We start from the raw sequence: 23190 nt of genomic DNA on the forward strand, positions 1-23190 counted from the left end.
GATATAAAAAATCAACAATTTCTAGTTGATTCTAATGACATATATGGAGTTTTAACATGTAGACTATTGAAAGAGATAAGAGTTGTTAAAACAAAGATTTAAATTTGGTCTTATTAACACTCTTGGTTTGATATATGTTAATGAAATCAAATAATTTCACTTTATGACCAATATTTTGTTTTAGAAGAAAATTTTCATTCTAAGACCAATTTTATCCCCTCTTGTTTAGAAGCAAAAAAAATATTTATACTTTGTTGCAATATACACATTATTTGACTCAAAATCCACTCCCCATTAGTTCAATACTCAAGGTCGTACTTTCTAGCACTACTTCTATTGGTCCTCATTTGTTTGACACATATCTAGACATCTTAACATTAAACACTCTTTTATTTTAAGAGAGTTATTAGACCTCTTCTTACAAAAAACCCTCAATTATCAGATAAAGTGACATTTAGTTTAGAAAAAAACTCGTTTTAATAAAGAATGCACCAAAATTAAGATCTCAACATTACAAGAATTCACTATTATATAATCTTTGCTAATAATACAATATTTGAATAAAGTTATAGGTTTTGAATAATGAAACAAAAAGAAAAAAGAAGTTTCAACCTTTCTCTTTGAGATTATCCAACAATAACTTACACTTGGACAAATGCTTTGATAAAATAGTTATCCCATGCCCTGCAAATATGAAATGATCTTGTACTTAAAGTTTCTACTACTAGAGCCACCACAAACAGATTATACATAGCAAAGGTGGATTCTCTCTTAGATACATTCTATCATTTTCTAGCGACTCAAGTATAATCATCAACAAAAAGAAGAAGAATTAAAATAAACACAAAATTGGCTTAATGCTAGGGAAGGTACCACATTTGTAGAAACATTTCTCTATCAAACTTTTTCCACTATTGTGTGTTACAATGAATTGTAACACTATCTACTAGTAACATACCAATTAAGACGAGAATCCAAAACTCAAAGCTATAAATTGACACAACTTTTTGATGTCATTGTAAATGCCTCTTGACATAATAATAACACTTGAGATTTATATGACTGCAATTAATGTTTCATTATTTTTCATGTTTTTAAATGATTGTATGCAACTAAAGTAATATAATTAAACAAAAATTAACAACTATTCCTTTTTCTTTCTTTCATCTACAAGACAAATTAAAACATAAACGAGTTCAACCACTTCTTTTAACTTACTTTTGTTGATATTTTGCTTTCACAAAATAAAACAAGTGATTAAACTCATTGATTTTTGTAAGAGACCCCAAAATAGATTAGAGTATGTAAATTAATAGAAAATTGAGAATCTTAGTAAATCTATTTTCAATTAATTTACACTAATACTCACAAATTATTCTAACTAAAAAAAGCAGTATGATAATTTTCATTGGAAAATTGATTATCTAAGATATCAGAAATTGATGGTGGTATGACCATAACATTCCCAAAGGCCCAACTTTATCTTTTATCCCCTCCAATTTTTCACTAGAAGTATTACTTTGGTGGCAATGGGAAAATGAAAGAGAAACAATGTAAATGGAGCTAAATATAAATATATGTTGTAGGAACAACACTGAAATTATGGATTGTGTTCTCATAAATGAATAAAGACCCTAAAGGCTATATATAATGATGAATTACAATGATATCATTGGAGGAGTTGCAAACAATTTAAAAGACAATTACTTTTTCTTCTAAAAATAATGATTACAAATAAGATAAAAATATTACATCAAAGAAACTCTAAAAACGGTACGAGAAAAGAACTACATAGTCACAAAAAATAAATCCATTCTAACTCTAGAATCCAAACTAATAGATGAGAGTGAAATTTAAATAGGTTGGGCAATTTCAAGGACCAAGTAGGTAAGAGTAATCAAGCTAAAACTAGTGCCAAAATGACTACAATTTTTTTGAGGTGCACAAATTTAAATAGTAAAATTGTTGTAGCAATTTAGAACCACCTAGATGATTTGATTAAAGGGGCAATTTTGTAGTTGAAGAATCAAAAAGTATGTTCTCGAAGATGACAAAGCATGAAACATAGGGAGATAATTAACTGACATAAAATATAAGGTAAAACAAAGGTCTAAAAGCCAACTAAACATTTTCATTAGTTAAAATTAATAATCAATAATTTTAATCATACCACACAAGTCATCTTCTAGACCATCAAATAATAGTCATAACTTGCCATGCAAATTGCAGTTTGAAAATCATAAATCAAATTCAATATTTAAGATAGAATTAGATTAAAAATATTCTTATTTATTTAATACTTTCTAATAACATGTTCTTTATGAGCTTGCTTAAATATTTTTTGAACTTGAATTTAAGAATCATGATCTCATGCGAATTTGACTAAAGTATAGGTGAATTTTTTTTTATAGCAAATACACATTTTTTTTTAAATTTTTAAGCCGATAGGCTTCTCCTATGGAGTGAACGCTCCAAAATAGATGTAGTTATTGTCTCACACATAGTTAATTGTCTCACACAAAAATTAGAATGTGTTTGTTTATGCCAACACATTTCCCCTCACCATCGCATTCCCCTACCATTTACAAACAACTATTTAAGTCTGCGAGAAATCACTACATTTGGATGACCTGTTGTGGAAGAATTCAACCATCATATTTATTTTTTAGATATTGAATCAATCTGTAAGTAGAGATCTGATGTTGGAGCACAAGATGGAATCCACAAAGTAAAACTTGGACATCAATTAGATGAAAAAACAACAATAGATAGTAAGTTCTGTAACGGCCTAAGTGGTTGTTGCAGCCATATTGCTACCTTGTATGATTGCAAATAATGACAAATGTTTCATTTTTTTGAAATTAAATACCAATTGAGGGCATTGTATGCAACAAATGTCATTTTGCTACAGTTTGCACTACATTAGATGCTTTATTAAAATTAACCGTCTAACTTTAGTAAAACATCCTAAATAAATGCCTCGTTTCATTTATTTATCAAACGTCCAATAATATTTCATAGTCTTTGAACAAGGAATTACTTTGATTTGTTTTTTGTGTGTCATCACTGTATGCTACAAATGTCATTCTGCTGTAGTTTGCATTCAAATACTAAGGGACATTTGACTTGTCAACAAGGTAAGTTTGCATAACAACAGAATAAAAAGGCCAGAGACACAATTTTTTGTATATCAGGCTACCTGAATAGAAGTTCAAAGACAATACCCAATACTTCTACATTCCCAGGTATTCAATTCATAAATATTTATATATATACTCATTGCTTTATTTCCTCCAACTTTTTCACAATTTAATTTCTTTTCAACTTATTTGTTTTCTGTACTCTTTGCTATGCACTTTAAGTTTTCTTTCACCATTTATAATCATGCATGTTGAATATATTTTGTTACAAGTTTTGGGGGGTTTCAGTTGGAATTTTGAATATCCCAGGGTTCTTTGAATGTTATTAGGTGATTGAGACTTTAGTAGGGAATTTCAATTTAGATTGGGGGGATGTAAAGTTGGGAAAAAATTAGACTTGGGAGGCTCTTCAAAAGGAAAATTTTAATATGTAAGCCATCAAAATTTTATTGATCTCTAACATCCTACAAGTAGAATTGAGGATAATTCACATTGTGCTTAGTTGCAATATTCCTATCTAGGAATTAAATTGATTTTAAAACATTTTGCAATGTTAAAATTTTCCTATTGTGTAACAATTTAACTTTTGTTTGCAGTAGGAAGTTGTTTTACTGATTTGACATTGGGGCTTTTATTAGGGATTTGCTATACTGGAATCATTTTTGTATTCAAAATAATTTTTTTTAACATTAATAAAATTCTGTTGAGCTACTTTTGATCGCTCTATGCCGAACTTTTTTGTCATTTCATTTCGTCTAATTGATTATAATTCCATCGACAATGGATAGTGGCTAAATAATTCTTTTTCATAAAGTATATTTTATCTTCCAAGATTTTCGTAGTCCGAACATTTTTGCTTGTCTTCAATGATGCTATCGATATTTTTGTTTGTTACATTGTTATGATTTCATATGTTTGTTGACAAGAATATCTTCTTCTCCTTTACAAGTTCACTAGTTGCATCAAGAAGAGGAACATAGTCATTTTGGCTTGTGATACACAAGATTTACTAAAGAACTCCAAATAATTGCAATGCTCAAATTTTATGAGAAATCATACAAGTTTTATCCATATAACAACATTATAATTTCAAATTTAGCACACTTACTTTTACTTACATACATTACTTCTATAAAACATTATGCATGTTTGTAATGCCATTTTACAATTATATTGAAATTTTGCCTTCATTGCTTTGTGTTCCTATCTACATTTCTTTACCTACCTTTCTCTTTTAAAATATGCACTACAATATTTAATTATATTCCTAGCAGGTGCTGCATGTGCTAGTTTTTAACTTCTGTTGGCTGAAAACTTGAATCCATTTGAACGACTAAGACCAAATATCAAAACAACATTAGCATTGGACCCCGGCACTTCATCAAGCAAATACTCCGACTTTTGCCTGCAATTTCCTTTGCCTTCTAATTATTATTACCTCTTGCCCTACTCTTCGTCAGATTTCGTTTAAACAGGTAAGCGAAATGTATTTTTTAGCCCGCTTTAAATATTAGCTATGTGATCTTGTGATCTTTTACATTCACGTCGGGTACGATGCTCTGCTGCCCAATTGCTTGGGTACTGGATAATGTACTTGTTGTGCGCTTCCTTGTGTTGTTAAATTCGATTAGTTTATTAATTTATGCTAAAGAGTCTACCTACGACCTTCTACTGTTCTTAATCACTTGTTCTTTAGGTTAAGAATTCAGCTTTCTTTTTCCAACAATTTTCTATGTGGTCAAATTTTCGTAGTAAATAATTACATTTTTTTGGTTATATTATATTGTTGAATTCTTATTCTCGTGGCTTGAGATTTATGAAGTAATTGAAGATATGCGCATGCAGTTGTCTGCTCTTGTCTGAATAGTGTTCTATTTTTTTTAATCTTTTCTTTTTCTGGGACCAGCTATGACCTAAACATAAGAGCTATCGTTAGCATTCTGTAGTGTTTTTTAAGTTTTCTTATTTGTTTGATTAGGACATACCTGTTTAGTGGGTAGTGGTTTCAATACGTCAGGAATTATTGATTGAGATTTATATTTACCCTGGATACAATTAATCAAGACACGGCTTCACTCATATTTCAATTTTGCAAGTTGGGAGACCTGGTAAATTCTTACCCGGTGCATATTATTCTGCTCCAGTCTAACTAATGTAGAATACTTCCAATCCTTATCTTTATCTAGTAAAAAATAACAAATGCAAAACTGTTGTAATTTTTACACCGTTAGATGTAAAAGATTTAGCAGAATGGATATTTAGTTGTCCATTGGGGTGCGTATTGAATACAAAACAAATAAGCCCAATAGGTATATATTAGTTCAAGGGGAAGCACTTGCACAATCAACTTCTACTAATGATACGCAGTGGGGTTTCTGCTGTCTTTCAAAAACTGTGGATTGAAATGCTGTTAGAAAATGTAACAGTGGATTGGTAAGTTTGGGCATAACATCAACATGTCAAAACAATGCAAGAGCTCTAATAGTAAACCATGCTGAGGTTTAAAACGTTTTGTAGGAGTGGGCAAACTAAGATTTGCAGTTTGCAAGAAATTTACAGTGAGAAGGGTGACCTTTTTCCCCAGTTATAGCAGAATTATTGCAGAAGTATGCAAAGATCTTCGGCAAAATTATCAATTGCATGATAGCAAATCAGTCTATCCACATACATTGGTGGTTCAAGTTTTCTACTCCACCTCATTCTTTGATCATTGTTTGGCCACATCACCCCATTCAATGCCTTCTCATAATTTGTGGAAAATATTCCCGCCTTTACAAATAGTATTTGAACTCCAATGAAAGTAAATTCTTGTGTGTTTAAAATATTTTAAATTTTTTACATATGGCCATGAATTTCTTAAATATTTTGACATTGTCTGTCTCTTGCAGCCACATACAACATGTCCAGCTCTCCATTTAATTATTTTCAGAAAATACTTTCGCAGTTCCCTCTTCAACAGATACAACCTTTGCATCAATTTCCATTGGTGCATTTTTGTCTATTTACTGTTTTTCACTAGAAACTTCAGAAACTTTTTGATGCAATTGAAATGCTGTTATGATTAAACAAATACATTTGAGTAGTCTAGCACTCAGTTACCAAGAGATGTGCTTCCTAAATTGAAATGCATATTTGTACTTTTGGTATATGTGAGTGCTTCATCACACAGTTAAATATCCATGTATAACACTACATCAGATCATAAAGTTGTTCAATATAAATATAATATCTACACCTCCGAAGAGACAACATCTCCAGCCTAAACTGGTATGCAGAGTGTGTATCAATCAAAACTTGTTCTAGTTTTACCATACAATAACAGATTAACTAGTTACATACAATGTATAAACTGTTTGAGGGTTGAAGTCTGGACCTTAAATGGAGGAACATGACAATTTATTGAAATCATAACTGTTTTAAGGAACATGTCAATTTATTGAAATCATAACTGTTTTGGACATTTATATAATGAATTCAGCTACTAAATTGATAAAATGCCCAATGTTTTCTTGCTACATTTTTTTTCTTGTTGTCCTTTGTTTGTCAATCAATCTTGTACCCAATCTCTTAAGCACCCTGTAAATTGGTTTTAGATTTTCTCTTGGACAAGTTTGGGAAATTTAATATCCTGTTAGATGCTAGAAATATACAGTAGTAGTAGATTTCATTCTTTTCCTCCCCATTTATCAATGGTGTTGGAAAGTCCTGTTCTGTGGGAATCAGCAACCATGTTTGGAAAACAAGGAATGAGACTTTTGTGATTGTATATTTCATCTTCTTAACAAAGATCATTTGTAGTTCTTTTTGCATGGGGTCAACATAAGTTTTATTACATGGTAAAGATTGGATACAGATTATGACACAATTGTGTGGTAGGGATGTATCCTCAATCGTCAATACACATGCCAAGTCAGACTCACATTGAGGATGTATAATGTTAATTATAAAATGAGTATTTGACACCTTTGTACATGGGCTTGGAAACAATAGTGTGTAATGTACAAAAAAGTCAGGAAGCATGATAAAACTAACATACCAAAAATCTCGATCTATTTAAAAACTAACTATGAATGCCACTACATAAATTTAAACAGATGTTTATGGCCCCATTCATTGTGTAGAGGCACATTTTCTCTTTCTGTTATTTATCCCGAAACATCTTTATCCCTGCGAGTATTGCTAGCTAGTTAGCTAGTAGTTTATTTATAAAATGTACTAATTTTTTATTTGGAAAAGGTTCATCCAAGTTCTCTTGCAAATCCTTATCAATTCCTTAGTCTCTAGTAGTTTGATGGTGGAAATGTGGCTTAAATATTGGATGACAGAGTAGTTTTCTAGTTGAATATATAACATACTTTGTCATTGTAATTTCTGTATTAACTCATCCATGCAAACACTGTCAATTGGTAGAGATATATAATCAATTGGTAGAGATATATAATCATGAAATCAACCATTAGTGATCCATACGAGTATACTCACTAAATTATTTGAAAATTATCTTCATATTTAGAAACTATAAAAAGACAACCATATAATTGATTCACAGTCCATATAATATTTTAGGAATTCATTCCTATCTTTGACAGTTCTAGAGCTGTAATATGTATATATTAAATAAGATCCTGGACTTGATCTGGTCTAATCTCAAGGTGTATAGCTGGGGTCATGCATCATTTCCATGACATCATTATGATCAAACAATGGGATTCGGCTGGAAGGGCTTTTCACCTAGTTTAGCTGAGCTGATAGATCAGCTTTGTTTTTTGCAATAAATAGATAACTTGTTCAGTTTGAAAGGTTGATGTTTGCAGTAAAACAGATCCAACATGGTGATACAATGGAAGATTGCACATTCTTCCATTGGCTAAGATAGAAATGAATTCCTAAAATTTCAATACAGGTTTCATTCTAATCTATCATTGTTAACTTGTTCTACTCCTTTTGTGAGAGAAAGAACTGCTTTTTAAAAAAAATATCTTCTCCGGGGAAATCCTTTTGGTGGTTATGGTCAAAGGGTGAACTGAGTTCATGGCAGCTTCCTTCATGCTTTGTTCTGTATCTGGACCTTGTTGAATTCTATGTTGCATTGTGATCATCTTGATAGCTGAATGCCTGAATGCTTCCTTGTAAAATCTCCTAGTGTCTAATAGTTTAAATCAACTCTTGCTGGCTATTATTGGATAATTAGACATTGATTGGCAATTATGTTGTAAGGTTCAGTCTACATTTGTGTGTGGAAGTGGTTCAGTTTGAGCTTGGCCATGCATCAGGTTGAATGAGACGCTCAAGTTTTAACATTTTTAAAAGTCTCTGGGGTTTTAACGCACTCTTAAATTTGGAGATTGAGAATGCTGTAGAAAAAAATTAAGGCAAATTATTAATACATTCTGCAAATTTTAAAATAAACTTTATTGAAAAAGATTAGAGTTTCCTTGCCTTGAATATATAGGATGCCAGTCTGTATAAGAACTTTATATTAACACTTTTCCTTACAAAGCAGAAAAATCAAGTGTGCTGGCCCATACAGACAAGCCAAACAGGCTTAACAGATAAAACCAGGAGCATGTTGTTAACAGCACCTTACAGATCGACATCCTATATCAAAAACACTGCTCCTTACAAGGTGCCTCAAATGAGACCATATGCAAAATCAAGGTAGTTTCAAAAATTGTGCATTCTCTTCTACATTGCCTCCCCTGAATAGTCACCTAATACAACCAAATACAAACAGGGCTCCTTTCCCTAGATTTCTGATTTGTTAGTCAATATAAGTTGAGAATGTATAGCCATCTCTGATTTTTACAACAACATACACGCTCCATGTATTTCCTTGTCTGTAGAGTGATATCACAAACAGATTCATATCTTCATTAAATCATCTCATCTCAATTGCATGTGAATTTTTTATTGTTGGAAGGAGTTTATGTTATTTCTACTGAATATGCAATCAAGTTTGACAAGAATCAATGTATCTATTAACTAGAGAAAATTGGTGTTAGTTTTGACATGAAGTTGTACCTTTTGGGACCAACAATAGACAATTGATCTATTCTAGGTTACAATTATTTCACACAAGGAAAAAGGGATAACTCAAGGAAACAAAAGAATTAAAAGAAACACTTCACACACAATGGGATCTCACAGTTAAACACCTCGCAAATTTCTCTTTCACACACACTTATTGGCTCTCTAATGGGCATGATTTTATATCATAAAAGCTTCTTGACACTTTTTTTAATCATGCAAACCATAGTTCAACTTCTTGTTCTTTGCCACTTCTTGGCGAGGCCAAATATTTTTTTCTCGGCAAATATCAGAGAGAAATCAACAACTTCTCAGGAAAATATCGAGAATTTTAAAAATGACTTTAATTTAATTAAAAATGCATTTTTTTCACAAAATTCAGTAAGTAAATGCATGTATTGAGTCAATAATTGAGTAAACAAACCAAACAAGCTGATCTAGATATATATAAATGCAATAAGTAACAAAATCGCATCCTCATGTGGAATTCCGTTGTAGTCACTAACTCTGAACTCTGAAACAAGCTACAAATAGTAAATACCGAATTGTCTTTGTTAAAATATAAGCAAATACAAATGTCAAGTTCAATATGAAACTAGTCTACATCTTCCTCTTCCCCATCCCAGTACTTCTAGTAAAAACTATGGGAGAGGGAGGGGGTCTAGCAGCTCTAGCTGTAGCAGTCGTCTATGGTGGTGCTGGTGTTGGCCCTGGCAATGACTCCTCATCATCCTCATCCTCACTATCATTGTGCTTACTGCCACTGTCCTCATTGTCATTGCCCTCCTCGTGAATGTCATCTAGTCCCACTGCAAAACCACCCTCCTCCATAGCCTCCCTCTCCAACTCATATATTTCATCCTCAGTGAATAGTGAAGGCTGCTCCGATGCTGTCCAATCGCCAAAAGGATCTATATCATCCAGATCAAGTGGCTCAGTTGCTGCTGCTATTACCTTTCTTATGTGCAACTTTAGGTTAGAATGCACAAAGACAAGGTCATTTATGCGTTTTTGTGCCAACTGGTTCCTCTTCTTTGTGTGAATGGATTCAAAGAAGCTCCAATTACGCTCACAACTAGATGAGCTACAAGGTTGACATAAGATGCGAAGAGCAAGCTTTTGCAGATTTGGGACATTACCACCCCAATTTCGCCACCAAGCATTTGCAAGATAAATATTAAAGAGTTAGAAAGCAAGATGAGGACAAGTTTTTGTAGCTTATTTAATCTACTTATCATGCATGTGAGGGACTCCAAATTCCAAATATTGTACTTGGGGTCTGAGTGTGTTTGCCTCTCTTTGCCAAGGCTGAGGAGAATAGTTTGCCCGTTACATTTTCATACACTTCCATCTTGGCCACAATGAGGTCTCTCACCGCAATGTCAGGTACCATCCTCTACATGCATTCGCTAAAGCCCTCCATGACCTCTCCATTGGGATCCGCATATGATGGAGAGAAGCGGTAACAAGGGTTGAGGAAATACCCCGCTGCATGAATGGGTTGGTGGAGTTGATTGCTCCATCTTTTATCAATAATATCCCATATGGTCTGAAATTTTAGGCTCTCTCCCCTGTACTTATTTCTTACAGCCTCTTTTGCCCTATCCATGGCCTCATAAAGGGACCCCATTGGGGTTTGTTCCCCATCTATCAATCGGAGAACTCTAACCAAGGGCTTCACCACCTACTATTGAAAAGTAGAAAACAATTATTAAACAGAGAGCAGGATTATAAATTAATAATGAAAGACTTGATTAATAAGTACAAAAAAAAATCAAAATTTGAAGTTTCCAAGTTACCTCCACAATTTATGTAGCTCAATCAAAAAACTAGATGTCAAATACAATGCGTGCAACACTCTGCCCATCGACCTTCTTTGAATAACTTGACTGTAGCCATTTTGGACACACAAACATCTACCTCAAAGGATTCATATGATGAACACTTTGCAATGTTAAAAAAATCGTTGCAAATCTTGTGACCGCGGGTCTAACCAACTCCTTGTCTTCGGTGTAGTCTCTCATCAAGCGAAGGACCCAAGGGTGATTGTAGATATATTTTGTTATCTTCCTTGCTTCCTCCATGATCGGTTTCACCCAATCCAATTTCCCTATATCCTCCAAAAGAAGGTCAATAACATGCTTGTAAGATCCTACCTGCTGCCACATATGCTGCTGCATTGTCGATTATGATTTGCACCACATTTTCAGCCCCAACCTCCATCACAACATTTTCTAGCATTCGAGCCAAAGTCTCAGACGCCTTTATCTTGTCCGAGGCATCCAAGGATTTAAAAAAGACTACTTGATCCTTGCAAGAAACTAAAAAGTTGTTGATGGTACAGTTTCTTCCATCCATCCATCCATATGAAAGTATGGTGCAGCCATACTGTTTCCATTGTAACTTTTTCTCTTCAACCACATCTTTACCCCTAGAAACATCTTTCAACAATCTATAAGCACAAAATAGAAAATGAGATTAACTTTACACAACTTTGATTAAGAAAAAATACTTTCAATAAAAACAAGTAAATTGTAAAACTGTAAAAGTATTAAAGTTTGAAACAAGTGAAGTACTTCCCACTCAAGGTTGCAGGAGTAGGTGGCTTGTAGCCCTTTACCACTACTGTGTAACTTGTCACAAAATTTAAAAAATATGGACTTGTTGCAACATTGAAGAGAGCTTGTTAAAAAACCAAAAATCAGCACATTGAATGTCAAGTTGCTCATGCACATCATGGTTCCATCCAATACCCTCCAATGATGGTTGTGCTTCAAGTGTGTTTCTATGCACAAAATAACCATCAATAGAAGAGTTTGGTGGTCTACTAGAACCAACAGATGTGGAAGTTGAGCCCAAGGACCTGCCACGAGTAGGTGTGTTCCGTGTGCACATCTGTGGGCCACGAAAAGGGCCCACTATCCCCTCAACTACTTCTTCATCAAGGGTGATTGGGATACCTAGTCACATGACACAACCCACATCATTTCATTATGAATCATGATAATTGTTTTAGCACAATCGTGAGTCATGATTAGAAAATAATAAATGATTCTTAAAAAGAAACATACGTTGCAATTCGTAAATGGCTGCCCTCATGGCCAATTTGCCCTTTCCCTTTTCGACTCCTTCTCTTCTTGGGCACTAAGCAAAGCAATCATCTCCCTTTTTATTTCTTCCATAGTCGCATCACAAACCCTTGTGTCATGCTTTTCTATACCAACAAGGTGGTACTTCAAATGAGATATGCCTCAACAGATTTGTTTTTCACATTTCATGCTTATGACACTATTATACTATATTCCTTCAAAGGCATATTTCCATGCAAAGTCTCTAGCCCTTTTAGGGCACGTGCCTATGAATCCAGATGGACATGCTACGGGACGATTGGGAGATGCTGCAGCTGACCCAGATGTAGAGGAAGCCATATTTGTTGGAAAATCAAAGAATAAAACAAAAAATGTATTGGCCTTTAGGTTTTGAAATTATTGAGAAAAACTTGATTGGTTTTGGAAGAATTGCAAGAAGATGGTGTTAGGTCTTTGTCATTACACTCTAAAATATATTAGAGAACATTACAAATGGTATTCCTAGAGTCTTAATTAAGTTAGATGCAAGATATGCAAGTATAGGAAGACAAAAATAAGTTTAACTCAAAAGAACAAAAAATTGAGAAACTTACTTGTGGATCCAGATTTGCTTGGAAAGAGCTTTGAATCTGCTTCTAATCCAATGGAAATCGCTACAAATCAATGCGAAACACTTAGGTGCTGCTCCAAAACCCTTCTCCTCCACCCAAGACGCTGACCGCAGCAAACAAAACAATAAAATGACGTTTTTTGTGGTGCAAGTATTTACTGGATGCCACCCGCGAGAAGACTGCAAGTTATCGTGAAAAATTGGCGATATATTGCCAATTTCTCGCTGTGAGAAGTGCAAAATCTTGGCCCTTGAAATCGGCAATAAAACCTCAAGTTTTCTCGCCGCCTGGAACTTCTCGCGAGAAGTTGATTTATCGGCGATAAAACGACGAGAAGTTGAACTATGATGCAAACAACTTATTACTTGTTGGTATGGATTCCGAGTTATCCTATAGATGTGTCATCATTTATTCCAGATTCTTTCCAGGACCATAGATGATATATTCTGACTGAGTTTCTTGATGAAGTTTTGGAATTTTGATTTAATTGATTACAAGCTTCTGTTTTATAACATAACTGCAGAATGCTAATGGTAACTAGAATTGAAATTTGCAGAGCAGATACAAAAGAAACTCCTTAATTAAAACCAGCAAAAGATTTGAGTTAAAGTGACCTTTATTTATATCTGTGCTATACTAAAATGACATTGAACATACAGCAGGAACAAGTTAAGTCTGAGGTAAATTCACCAGGTGGTTCACTGAATATGCTACGGCTCTATATCTGATTGCTTGAGGAAGTATCACTTATTTCCCTTACTCAATGAAAGGCTGTGATTTTTGATTGGGGAAAGGAGTCTGAAATATCTGTTCAAACTCTTCAGTTCTGGTCGTATTATCTCAGTGTTTTTGCTGCCTTTAGAATTATCTAGATCTCTCCTGCTTCCTCTGAGACATGCACTGGATTTAGAGACTGCTGAAATATGCTTAATCCAACACCACTTGATTGAAGAACCTTGGGGTTTGCGTCCCAACTCAGGCCTTCAGGGTTTCCATCCTAAAAGTACGAGGTGTGATCTTTTGCAGAGAGGTAACAAAACTTTAACGGTGCATGATGAATTCTTCTTTCCATCAAACTCTCATTATAAATTGTCCTTTCCCCAAAAAGCTGCAATACTTTCTTTAAAATTCTCTGTCTTGTGCGAACTAGGTAAATATCAATATTTGCCTCATTGCATAGGCCACCACTGTAGGATTGACTACGAATATTAAGTGGGCCCCCTTTTTAATGATGGCGTTGAAATATTAATTTCTTATTATCCCAAGCCCCAGCTTTTTGGCTCAAATATTTGATTATTAATTAACACCCTTTATTAATTTAATATTTAGCCTATGGAGTGAAAACAATATAGGCTAAAATTATTGTTTATTTATTTGCTAGGTAAGAGGGGACATGACAACAGAGCTGCCACAATCTGGTTAAAATAGAAGGCACAAGATTCTACTCCATCATCTACATAAAAAAATCACACAACATCAACAATGCTCTTCCAGCCTTTGGCAGGAACTATGCTGCTCTGTAGCCCTTGGTATAAATACTATTAACAGAAAATCTCTAATAATTGCTTGTAGAAAAAAATTAAATATTTATCTCCACAAATAATTTTTGAATAATAACTGCTATACAAAATAATCTGTATTCTTCCGCAAGGTGAGAATAAAATGCCCCAAGCGCAAGGGATATGTATGCTTTAGAGCCAACTAGGGCAAGTGGCTGATGAAGAATCCTATTTAAAACGTATTATAAATCCAGACAAATAATAATGCATGATGAATGCTACTAATATCCAATTATGTCTTAAGATCAATGAATTATTTTCACGCTTGATTACATATCAGTGGTTTTGACAAGCAATTTGCAGTGTTTTGGTAATTCGGTTTTATATATTTTTTCGAAGGATCTACAACTTAGATAATGGCGACTAACCTAATTTTCCATATGTTTTTCTTGCATTAATATAATTTGTGGATCTGAAGATTTAAGAATATAGAATGAACTTGATTGCTTCTGTTCTTTTGTAATTTTAATTTGATTCAGTGTAAATGGGTGGATGTTAGGTCTTTCTACATTGATGGCAGTGGCATTGAGGATTTTATGGTCAGAATGAGGTTTGTTATGCTTTGGTCAAAGTTCAAGTCAATGCCATGAAAACTTCCAAGGTAGACATCAAGAATTAGAGTGATATGAGATGAGTTTTTAGGTCCTTTAGGTTGAGTAGATTTTTATCAGTTGTAAAAAAGATTGTTTCCCTGGCATCTAGTTCTCCAATATATTCTGTAATTATAGTACATAATTCGAAACAACACATGTTTCTATCAGTCTACTTCATATACATCATATATCATATAGATTCTTTGAGCATGTGGTGTCTTAAGCACAGGTGCATCAGCTGCTACTCTGTGAAGTAAAGTATCTTAGTTAACTTTCTATATGCTACCTTTCCACCCTTCAAATAAATGTTGCTGCCATATTCTCGATTGATTTTTTGCCATTAGCTGTCTATTTTTAATGACTTCCTCTAGGATGGCCCATTATATTCACATGGAGTTAGTGCTGTAAATCCTGCACCGGCAAGGGCCAGTGCACTTACTAATGCATTCCAATATGTGCTGGTTGCATATCTAATGATATATTGTATAGTATGAAAAATATGTGGCAGCCATACTTCATGGTTGTTCCCCTGTTTCCATGTGCACCTTCGAGTGAAGGTTGTGTATCTGGAACACTGTAAGAAATGAAGTAGCTAAGGTAATTAATACAATTTGAACTCTCTTTAATGCAACTGGAGGAATGACGAATCTGTGGGCCAGTAAAAAGAGTCTGTTGTTGAACAAGAAAGGACAGTTTGTTGGTGATATAGCGTCAGGAGTTATATGAAGAGATTCTCACCGGGATATATGAAGAGACATCTGATTGGGAACTGAAGAGACTCACATTTGGAGTCATGAAGAGTCTTCCGTTAAAAGGAATTGTGGAGATGATTGGTTCTTGTATGTTACAGCAATCAAGATAAATCTTTTATTGATTTTTTATATTATTGCAGAGAGGATGTTCTGTATTTTAAGGATTAAGGGTTTGATCTCAGATTAGGATCTTTCATTGGGTCAAATTGTACCCAGACTTCTATTTTATTCAATAAAGAGATTATTCTTAGTGTGGCTGGGTTTTTCACCCTTAGGTGGAGGGTTTTCCTAGGATAAATTCTTTGTGTTTCTTTGTTCATTTGTTTTACTGCTAATCTTGATTCCTAGCTTAAAACATTGACATGGTAGCAAAGCCAGGTTAGATAACAGCAAATGAGTGTTTATTATTGATTTGAAAATTGTAGGTAGGATTTGATTTTAACTTAAAGAGTTTGTCATCAATTCTATCTTTTGGTCTCAAAGGTTTCTGAAATGTGTTTCACGATTGATTGTGTGTTTCCTCCATCGCAGTATTTGCAGAACATTGTGTTTTGGAAGTGACTGTGCTGTTAGTGCATTCCTGGGGGTTTATTAAGGACTGTATTCTAATTCCAACTCAAATTGGGTATAGTGAGTGCCAGGAAGTAGAAGACAATGGTGATTTGATCTCAATTGGTTATGAGGTGCCTGATGATGGTCCATATGAAGTGATGCAATTGCACATGTATGAGTGTCGATCCAAAGGATGTTTTATGTTCAGTCACAATTGGTGTTATGATTTCAGATTACGTATTGGGGAGACGCTGAGTCGTCAACTGCACATAAGTGGAACCCATCAGATTTCATAAATCTAACTTCTATGGGAGATACCAAGCTGCCAATCACCAGCCTTGTGATTGTGGAAAACCTGCAATATTATTTCAGATCGCTTGAGGAATCGATCTGTAGTGTGACATCCATTTGAGGATAGCTGTTTTAATGTCCATGCTCTGCTTGCATTTCTCAAAATCATGTTTTTAAATTTGTTTTTATAGTCACCATATCTGCTTAATATTCCATGGACTGCATTTCTACTAGACATATTGATGGACTGATTGTGAGGAGAAGGCAAGGGCCTTGGATTGTCATATCACTATTATAGTATTGGGTTGCACGTAAAGGGTGTAGAGACTGCTTGTTGTTCCTATTCTGGGTATATTTGAAGATTCAGATGCCAAGATTAGGATGAACAATTGGTAAATTGTGAGGAAGATTATACAATAAAGAGATATATAGTTTGAGTTTATATCATTGAATAATGATTGTGAATTTATTGGGAATAGTGAATTATGTATGCTTCTCTTCAAGGTAGTTTTTGTTTCTACGAACTACTATTAATCTCTCTAAAAATGCTTTCAAGATAGATCAAGAAGCAACGGGATGATGAGAGATTACATGCAAAGTCATGCAAGTTGTAGAAAATAGCATGGGGATGCTGCTTGCAACCATGTGACTGAAATGGTGGCACATTACTTCAATAAAGAGGAAGAACCAATACAACTTGTCATTCCGATTAGTTTCTTCGTAGAGGAAGAAATGCCATTTAGAGGGAGACTATTCAGCTGCAGAAATCGGATTTAGAGGGAGCTTAAGTGGCAAATGTAGAGTGCCAAATCCTTTGCAAAAGATCAGCAAGCTCGTGCAGCAATGCGACTACAAAAGGTCATTGTTCGGTCAAACATTGAAGTTGTCTATAATTTATTGTGATAATCAAGTTGTGAAAGTGATGCCCTTGCTGAGAGGCGGTTTCAGCATCAATGGTACTTCCTTGTAATGTATTTTTCTTTGAGATAGAGAAATTTGAAATGAAAGACCTTGTTAGTGCATTCCTCTTTGCAAGAGAAGTTTTGAGGTGCAAGGCCATGTTAATGCATTCTTCTCTACGAGAGAAGTTTGAGATGCAAGCCCTTGTTAATGCATGTTTCTCTACTAGAGAAGTTTGAGGTGCAAACCCTTGTTAGTGCATTCTTCTTTGTGAGAGAAGTTTGATGTGCAAACCCTTGTTCCACCCTCTGGGAGTAGCCATGGTGGATGCCATGTGAGAGACTCCATGACTTAGCACTTCTGTTCATTCACCCTTTGTGAGTAGCTATGGTGAACATCGCAATGAGATGGCGATATAACATTGGGTGATTATGTGGTGAGCACTTGTGCTCGTTTGCATTTCCATTCATGGGAGTGGCTATGATGGACCTACCCTCTAGGAGTAGCCATGGTGGATATATTGCGAAAGATAACTCCCTAGCTAAGAGGGAGTGTTGATGATATAATGTCGGGAGTTATATGAAGAGATTCTCGTTGGGGGATATATGAAGAAACAACCGATTGGGAATTGAAGGGACTCATTTTTGGAGTCATGAAGAGTCTTCCATTAAAAAGAAGCTTTTTGTGTGGATAGCTGATCTCTAGTGTGGAGACGATTGGTTCTAGTATGATGCAGGAGCTACCTAGGGTAGTTGGCAATCCTACAGGGTGAAGTGGTTTTGGCCTTGGAGTTGGAGAATTTAGTCGTAGTAGGATTGGTGCTCAGTCTTCACTAGGTAGTTCTTGGGTGTAGTGTTGGCCGAGGAGCTCGGTCATTGAAGGGGCTCGGTCGTTGAAGGCTTGCTCGGCATCTTCATTGTTGTTTGACATGTGAGGAACTCGACAATTCTTGTTAATTTGTTGATGCTCGACAGTATGGATTGCGGGATGGAGTTCTTGTGGAATTTCTCAATCGAGTTGGAGCATTTAATGCATGTTGCGTGAGATCGTGATGTGGAGCGATCCTGGGAGTTTGCGTGGACCTATTTGGGTCTTGGTTATTTGTTCTGTGTATTTAATGAGTGTTGTAAGCCTTTTAAGGTATTTGGTATTTAATATCTATTGTAGGCCGACTTGTGGCTCAACATGTATTTAATGTAATGGTTAATTTAATTTGTTACTTACTAGGCTGACTTGTGGCTTAGTTGGGTATAAGGGGTCTTGTGGAGTCTTAAATCAGAATCATTCAACATGGAGGAAGTTAGCTAGAGAGGAGTAGCTGAGAGGAGCAAAGTTTGTTAGTAGAGCTAGTAGCTACGACTTGGGAAACAGGAAGGTTGCTTGGTGGCTTGCAAGCACAAGTTTAGATTCTTCTTGGAGTTCTCTACTAGAGTGTGGATTTGGACTAGCTAGGAGTTAAATCTTACGAGGTCTTGTAGAATTACGATTGTAATTGCTTATGTATTTGGCCGTAACCCGGAAGGCCTTACAGTCGGGCATGTTGAATGAAAATATGATGATTCTATTATGAGAATTGGTGTTATTCGGGACCTAAATCTCCTTGTTATTGTGTATATTTTGTTGTGTGGTTATTTGCTGGGGGCTAGGACATCTCTTTCAGGGATTCTCCTGCCTTGCACTGTCTCAGGTGACATTAGAACGAAGGTTTTCCTAAGTGTGTAGATAGATCACCGAAGTTGAGGCAGTTTGGACCAGGACCTAGGGTGAAGATTATTTGATCAAAGGTTGGATCTAGTTGATTTGTTGTAGAGGGTTTGCGAAAATCTTGGAAAATGCCTCTGAGACAATTGGACCCTAGGGTGATTGAAGATCTTTATGATGCTATGAAAGCAAGGATCTCAGAGAAGATTAAAGCAGAATTTAGAATTTGAGATGACACTGATGAAGAGTGATATGATTGCTAAGGTCATAAGTGCTATAGGTGGTGTACCTTGGCATATGGGTATCGAAGATGGTTATGAGGAAGCTGCTAAAGACTTTAACGTTGTTGGATCAAGTGGTGAAGGTAGAACTGATCGAGTTGAGAGACCTATGGGAAATAGGGCTAGTTAGCTTGATAGACCTAGATCTTAGTTGAAGCTGCAACATAAGATGGAGGTTTCTAATTCCCTAGGTACTTTGAATCTTGAAGACCTGTTTGATTAGATTGGCGAATTGGTAGACTACTTTGAGCTAGAGGATATTGGAGATCCGCTCAGAGTGAGGTTGGCATTGAAGGGACATGCTGCTCTTTGGTGGAAGGAATTGTAGCGAGATAGAAAAGAGGAAGGTGAAATGAAGATCACTAGATGGAGATCAATGGTGACTAAACTGAAGGCTAAGTTCATTCCTGCGGATTATGAACTTGAGTTGTTTAAGAAGTTGTAGAATTTGAAATAGAAGGACATGACTATGAAAGATTATACAGAGGAGTTTTACAAGTTGACTATTCAGTTTGGGCATAAAGAATTGTCTAAAGAAAAGATGGCTAGATATATTAATGGTTTGAGATTCAATATTTAGGATGAGATTGGTATGTTGAATATTGCTTTGGTTGAGGATGCTTATCAGTATGCTTTGAGAGCAGAAGAGGAGCTGAAGAGGAGACATCAAGGTAATCCTTGAGGGAAGGAGAAGCAAAAATCACTTTGTGAAGAACAAACAGATTGCGAAAGGGGCTTTCTACTGAATTGATGAGCTTAAGGGGCTTTCTAATGAATGGTTCATAAGGTACAACACTTGGTGAAGGTTTTGCAAATGGGGTTGCAAGCTTTGGGTTTAACCATGGAGGAAACTCTGTAGTTAAGCGTGCTCAGGTTGGAGTAGTATTGGAATGGGGTGACCTCCCGGGAAGTCCTGTTGCTTCACCCTTTTGAGCGTCACCCAGATCCAACGAGTGCTAAGTGTTCCATTTATTCTCACGAGAGATGGATTCATGTTGAATCACTACTTATGAAACATGGGTCAATGAGTTTGACTCAAAAATCACACAGTTAAATCCTAATAGCAATATCACAATTTGACTTGCTATGGAAATTATCTCTTACTTATCAATTGATGAGCTTAAGGGGATTTCTAATGAATGGTTCATAAGGCACAACACTTGGTGAAGGTTTTGCAAATGGGGTTGCAAGCTTTGGGTTTAACCATGGAAGAAACTCCGTAGTTAAGCACGCTCAGGCTGGAGTAGTACTGAGATGCGTGACCTCTCGGGAAGTCCTGGTGCTTCACCCCTATGAGCATCACCTAGATCCAATGAGTGCTAAGTGTTCCATTTATTCTCATGAGAGATGGATTCATGTTGAATCACTACTCATGAAACATGGGTCAATGAGTTTGACTCAAAAATCACAGAATTAAATCCTGATAGCAATATCACAAGATTGCAGAAGATGAACCGAAACCTGTTGAATAGAGGAAGAGGACAGGCAAAGGTGCATTTAAGGGTACTTGCTATAGATGTGGTGAAGGACACAAAGCTTATGAATGTTCATAGAAGGCTGGTGATGGGAGAGCTGCTATTGTAAATAAAGCTAAAGATCGTATCAGTGAACCTGAGTAGGGAGAGAGTTTGTTAGCTCGGCGAGTATTGTTGGGTAAGAGGACACTAGAACCTTGTTAGAGGAGGAATTTGTTCAGGACTTGTTGCAAGTTTGGAGGTAAAGTCTGCAATGTGATTGTGGATAGTGGTAGTACTAATAACCTAGTTGCCGAAGAGATGGTTCAAAAACTTGGATTGAGGAGAATAAGACATCCTTGTCCTTATAGGGTTGGCTGGTTACAAGATGACATGCTTTGGAGGTGAGGGAGCAACATCTTGTTGATTTTCAGATTAGGTAGTATAAGGATCAAGTTTTGTGTGATATTGTGGACATGGATAGTTGCCACATATTACTTGGTGGACCTTGGCAGTATGATTGCAGGGCTGTGCACTTTTGTGTCAAGAAAGTGTTTACAGTTGTGAAAGGTGGCAGGAAGCATTCCCTAATTCCTTTGCAAAATGAAGAACTCGGTAGAAGGGACTTGAGTATTAGTAGCCGAGTTGAGTTGAAGGATTTTGAAAGGGTTAGAGATCAACATGGAAAGCAAACCTGTGATATATCAAAGAAAGATGCAAAGAAGCAAAAGTGGAACAAAGGAGAGAGTGTACAAGTTGAAGACTTGTTGGACATGTATGTGAAGAACCAGTTTGGGATTTATGTGTTGAATCCCAGAAGATGTTCTTCTAGCTACTGAGAACATTTTTTTCGCACTTAGGGTGTCTAATGTAGGAGCATCCTAGGGTAGTTGGCAATCCTATAGGGTGAAGTGGTTTTGGCCTTGGAGTTGGAGAATTCAGTTGTAGAACGATTGGTGCTCAGTCTTTATTGGGCGATTCTTGGGTGTAGTGTTGGCCGAGGAGCTTGGTCACTGAAGGGGCTCGGTTGTTGAAGGCTTGTTTGGCATGTGAGGAACTCGACAATGCTTGTAAATTTGCTGACGCTTAGCATTATGGATTGTGAGATGGAGTTCTTGTGGATTTTTCCGATCGAGTTGGAGCATTTAATGCATGTTGTGTGAGATCGTGATGTCGAGCGATCGTGGGAGTTTGCGTGGCCCTATCTAGGTCTTGGTTATTTGTTCTGTGTATTTAATGAGCGTTGTAAGCCTTTTAAGGTATTTGGTATTTAATATCTGTTGTAGGCCGACTTGTGGCTCAACATGTATTTAATGTAAGGGTTCATTTAATTTGTTACTAGGCTGACTTGTGGCTTAGTTGGGTATAAGTAAGGGGTCTTGTGGAGTCTTAAGTCAGAATCATTCATCATGGAGGAAGTTAGCTAGAGAGAAGTAGCTGAGAGGAGCTTTGTTAGTGGAGCTAGTAGTTGTGGCTTGGGAAACAGGAAGGTTGATTGGTGGCTTGTTAGCGCAAGTTTAGATTCTTCTCGGAGTTCTCTACTAGAGTGTGGATCTGGACTAGCTAGGAGTTAGATCTTGCAACGTCTTGTAGAATTACTATTGTAATTACTTATGTATTTAGCAGTAACCCGAAAGGCCTTATAGTCGGGCATGTTGAATGAAAATATGATTATTCTATTATGAGAATTGGTGTTATTCTGAATCCAAATCTCTGTTTTATTGTGTATATTCTGCTGTGTGGTTATTTGTTGGGGGCTAGGACATCTCCTTTGGGGATTCTCTTGTCTTGCATTGCGTCATAGTATGTTATGACAATCAAGATAAATGTTTTATTGATGTCTTATACTATTGTAGAGAGGACGATATGTATTCTAAGGATTAAAGGTTTGATCTTAGATTAGGATCTTTCATTGATTCAGATTGTACACAAACTTCTATTTTATTCAATAAAGAGATTATTCTTGGTGTTGTTGGGTTCTGCACCCTCAAGGGGAGTTTTTTTTAGGATAAATTCTTTGTATCTATTTGTTGTTTTGTTGTTTTGCTGCTTATCTTGATTCCTGGCTTAAAATGTTAACAAAGTTTTGTTAAGCATGAATGCTTGACGTTGTTGTATGGGGGAGTTTATTAGTATGTTAGAGAGATAATTGAGTGCTTATGTGTTGCATTCATGACAGTGTTTGTCATTGATGTCAACATATCAATTTTCTGTATAGTTCAACCAAAGTTGCAGAGTAA

General features: G+C 35.7%; 1 protein-coding gene across 3 annotated transcripts in view; it reads left to right on the forward strand.

The window, feature by feature from the left end:
- The first annotated feature begins 4298 nt into the window (after positions 1 to 4298).
- LOC149534691 (membrane magnesium transporter-like) overlaps positions 4299 to 23190 on the forward strand; it is an 81165-nt gene continuing 62273 nt past the window's right edge. Inside the window, exons 1-2 of one of the 3 annotated variants that reach the window (XM_089805449.1) lie at positions 4393 to 4615; positions 8644 to 8798. The gene's annotated coding sequence lies outside the window, so the exon portion shown is untranslated. Of the gene's footprint in view, positions 4616 to 8643; positions 8799 to 14925; positions 15028 to 23190 lie in introns of all 3 variants that reach the window. The other 2 variants (XM_089805448.1, XM_089805447.1) reach the window with 2 other exon arrangements.

This window comes from Cupressus sempervirens, chromosome 10, assembly GCF_028749045.1.
Source record: "Cupressus sempervirens isolate cs-2001-9-10 chromosome 10, ASM2874904v1, whole genome shotgun sequence".
NCBI lineage: Eukaryota > Viridiplantae > Streptophyta > Pinopsida > Cupressales > Cupressaceae > Cupressus > Cupressus sempervirens.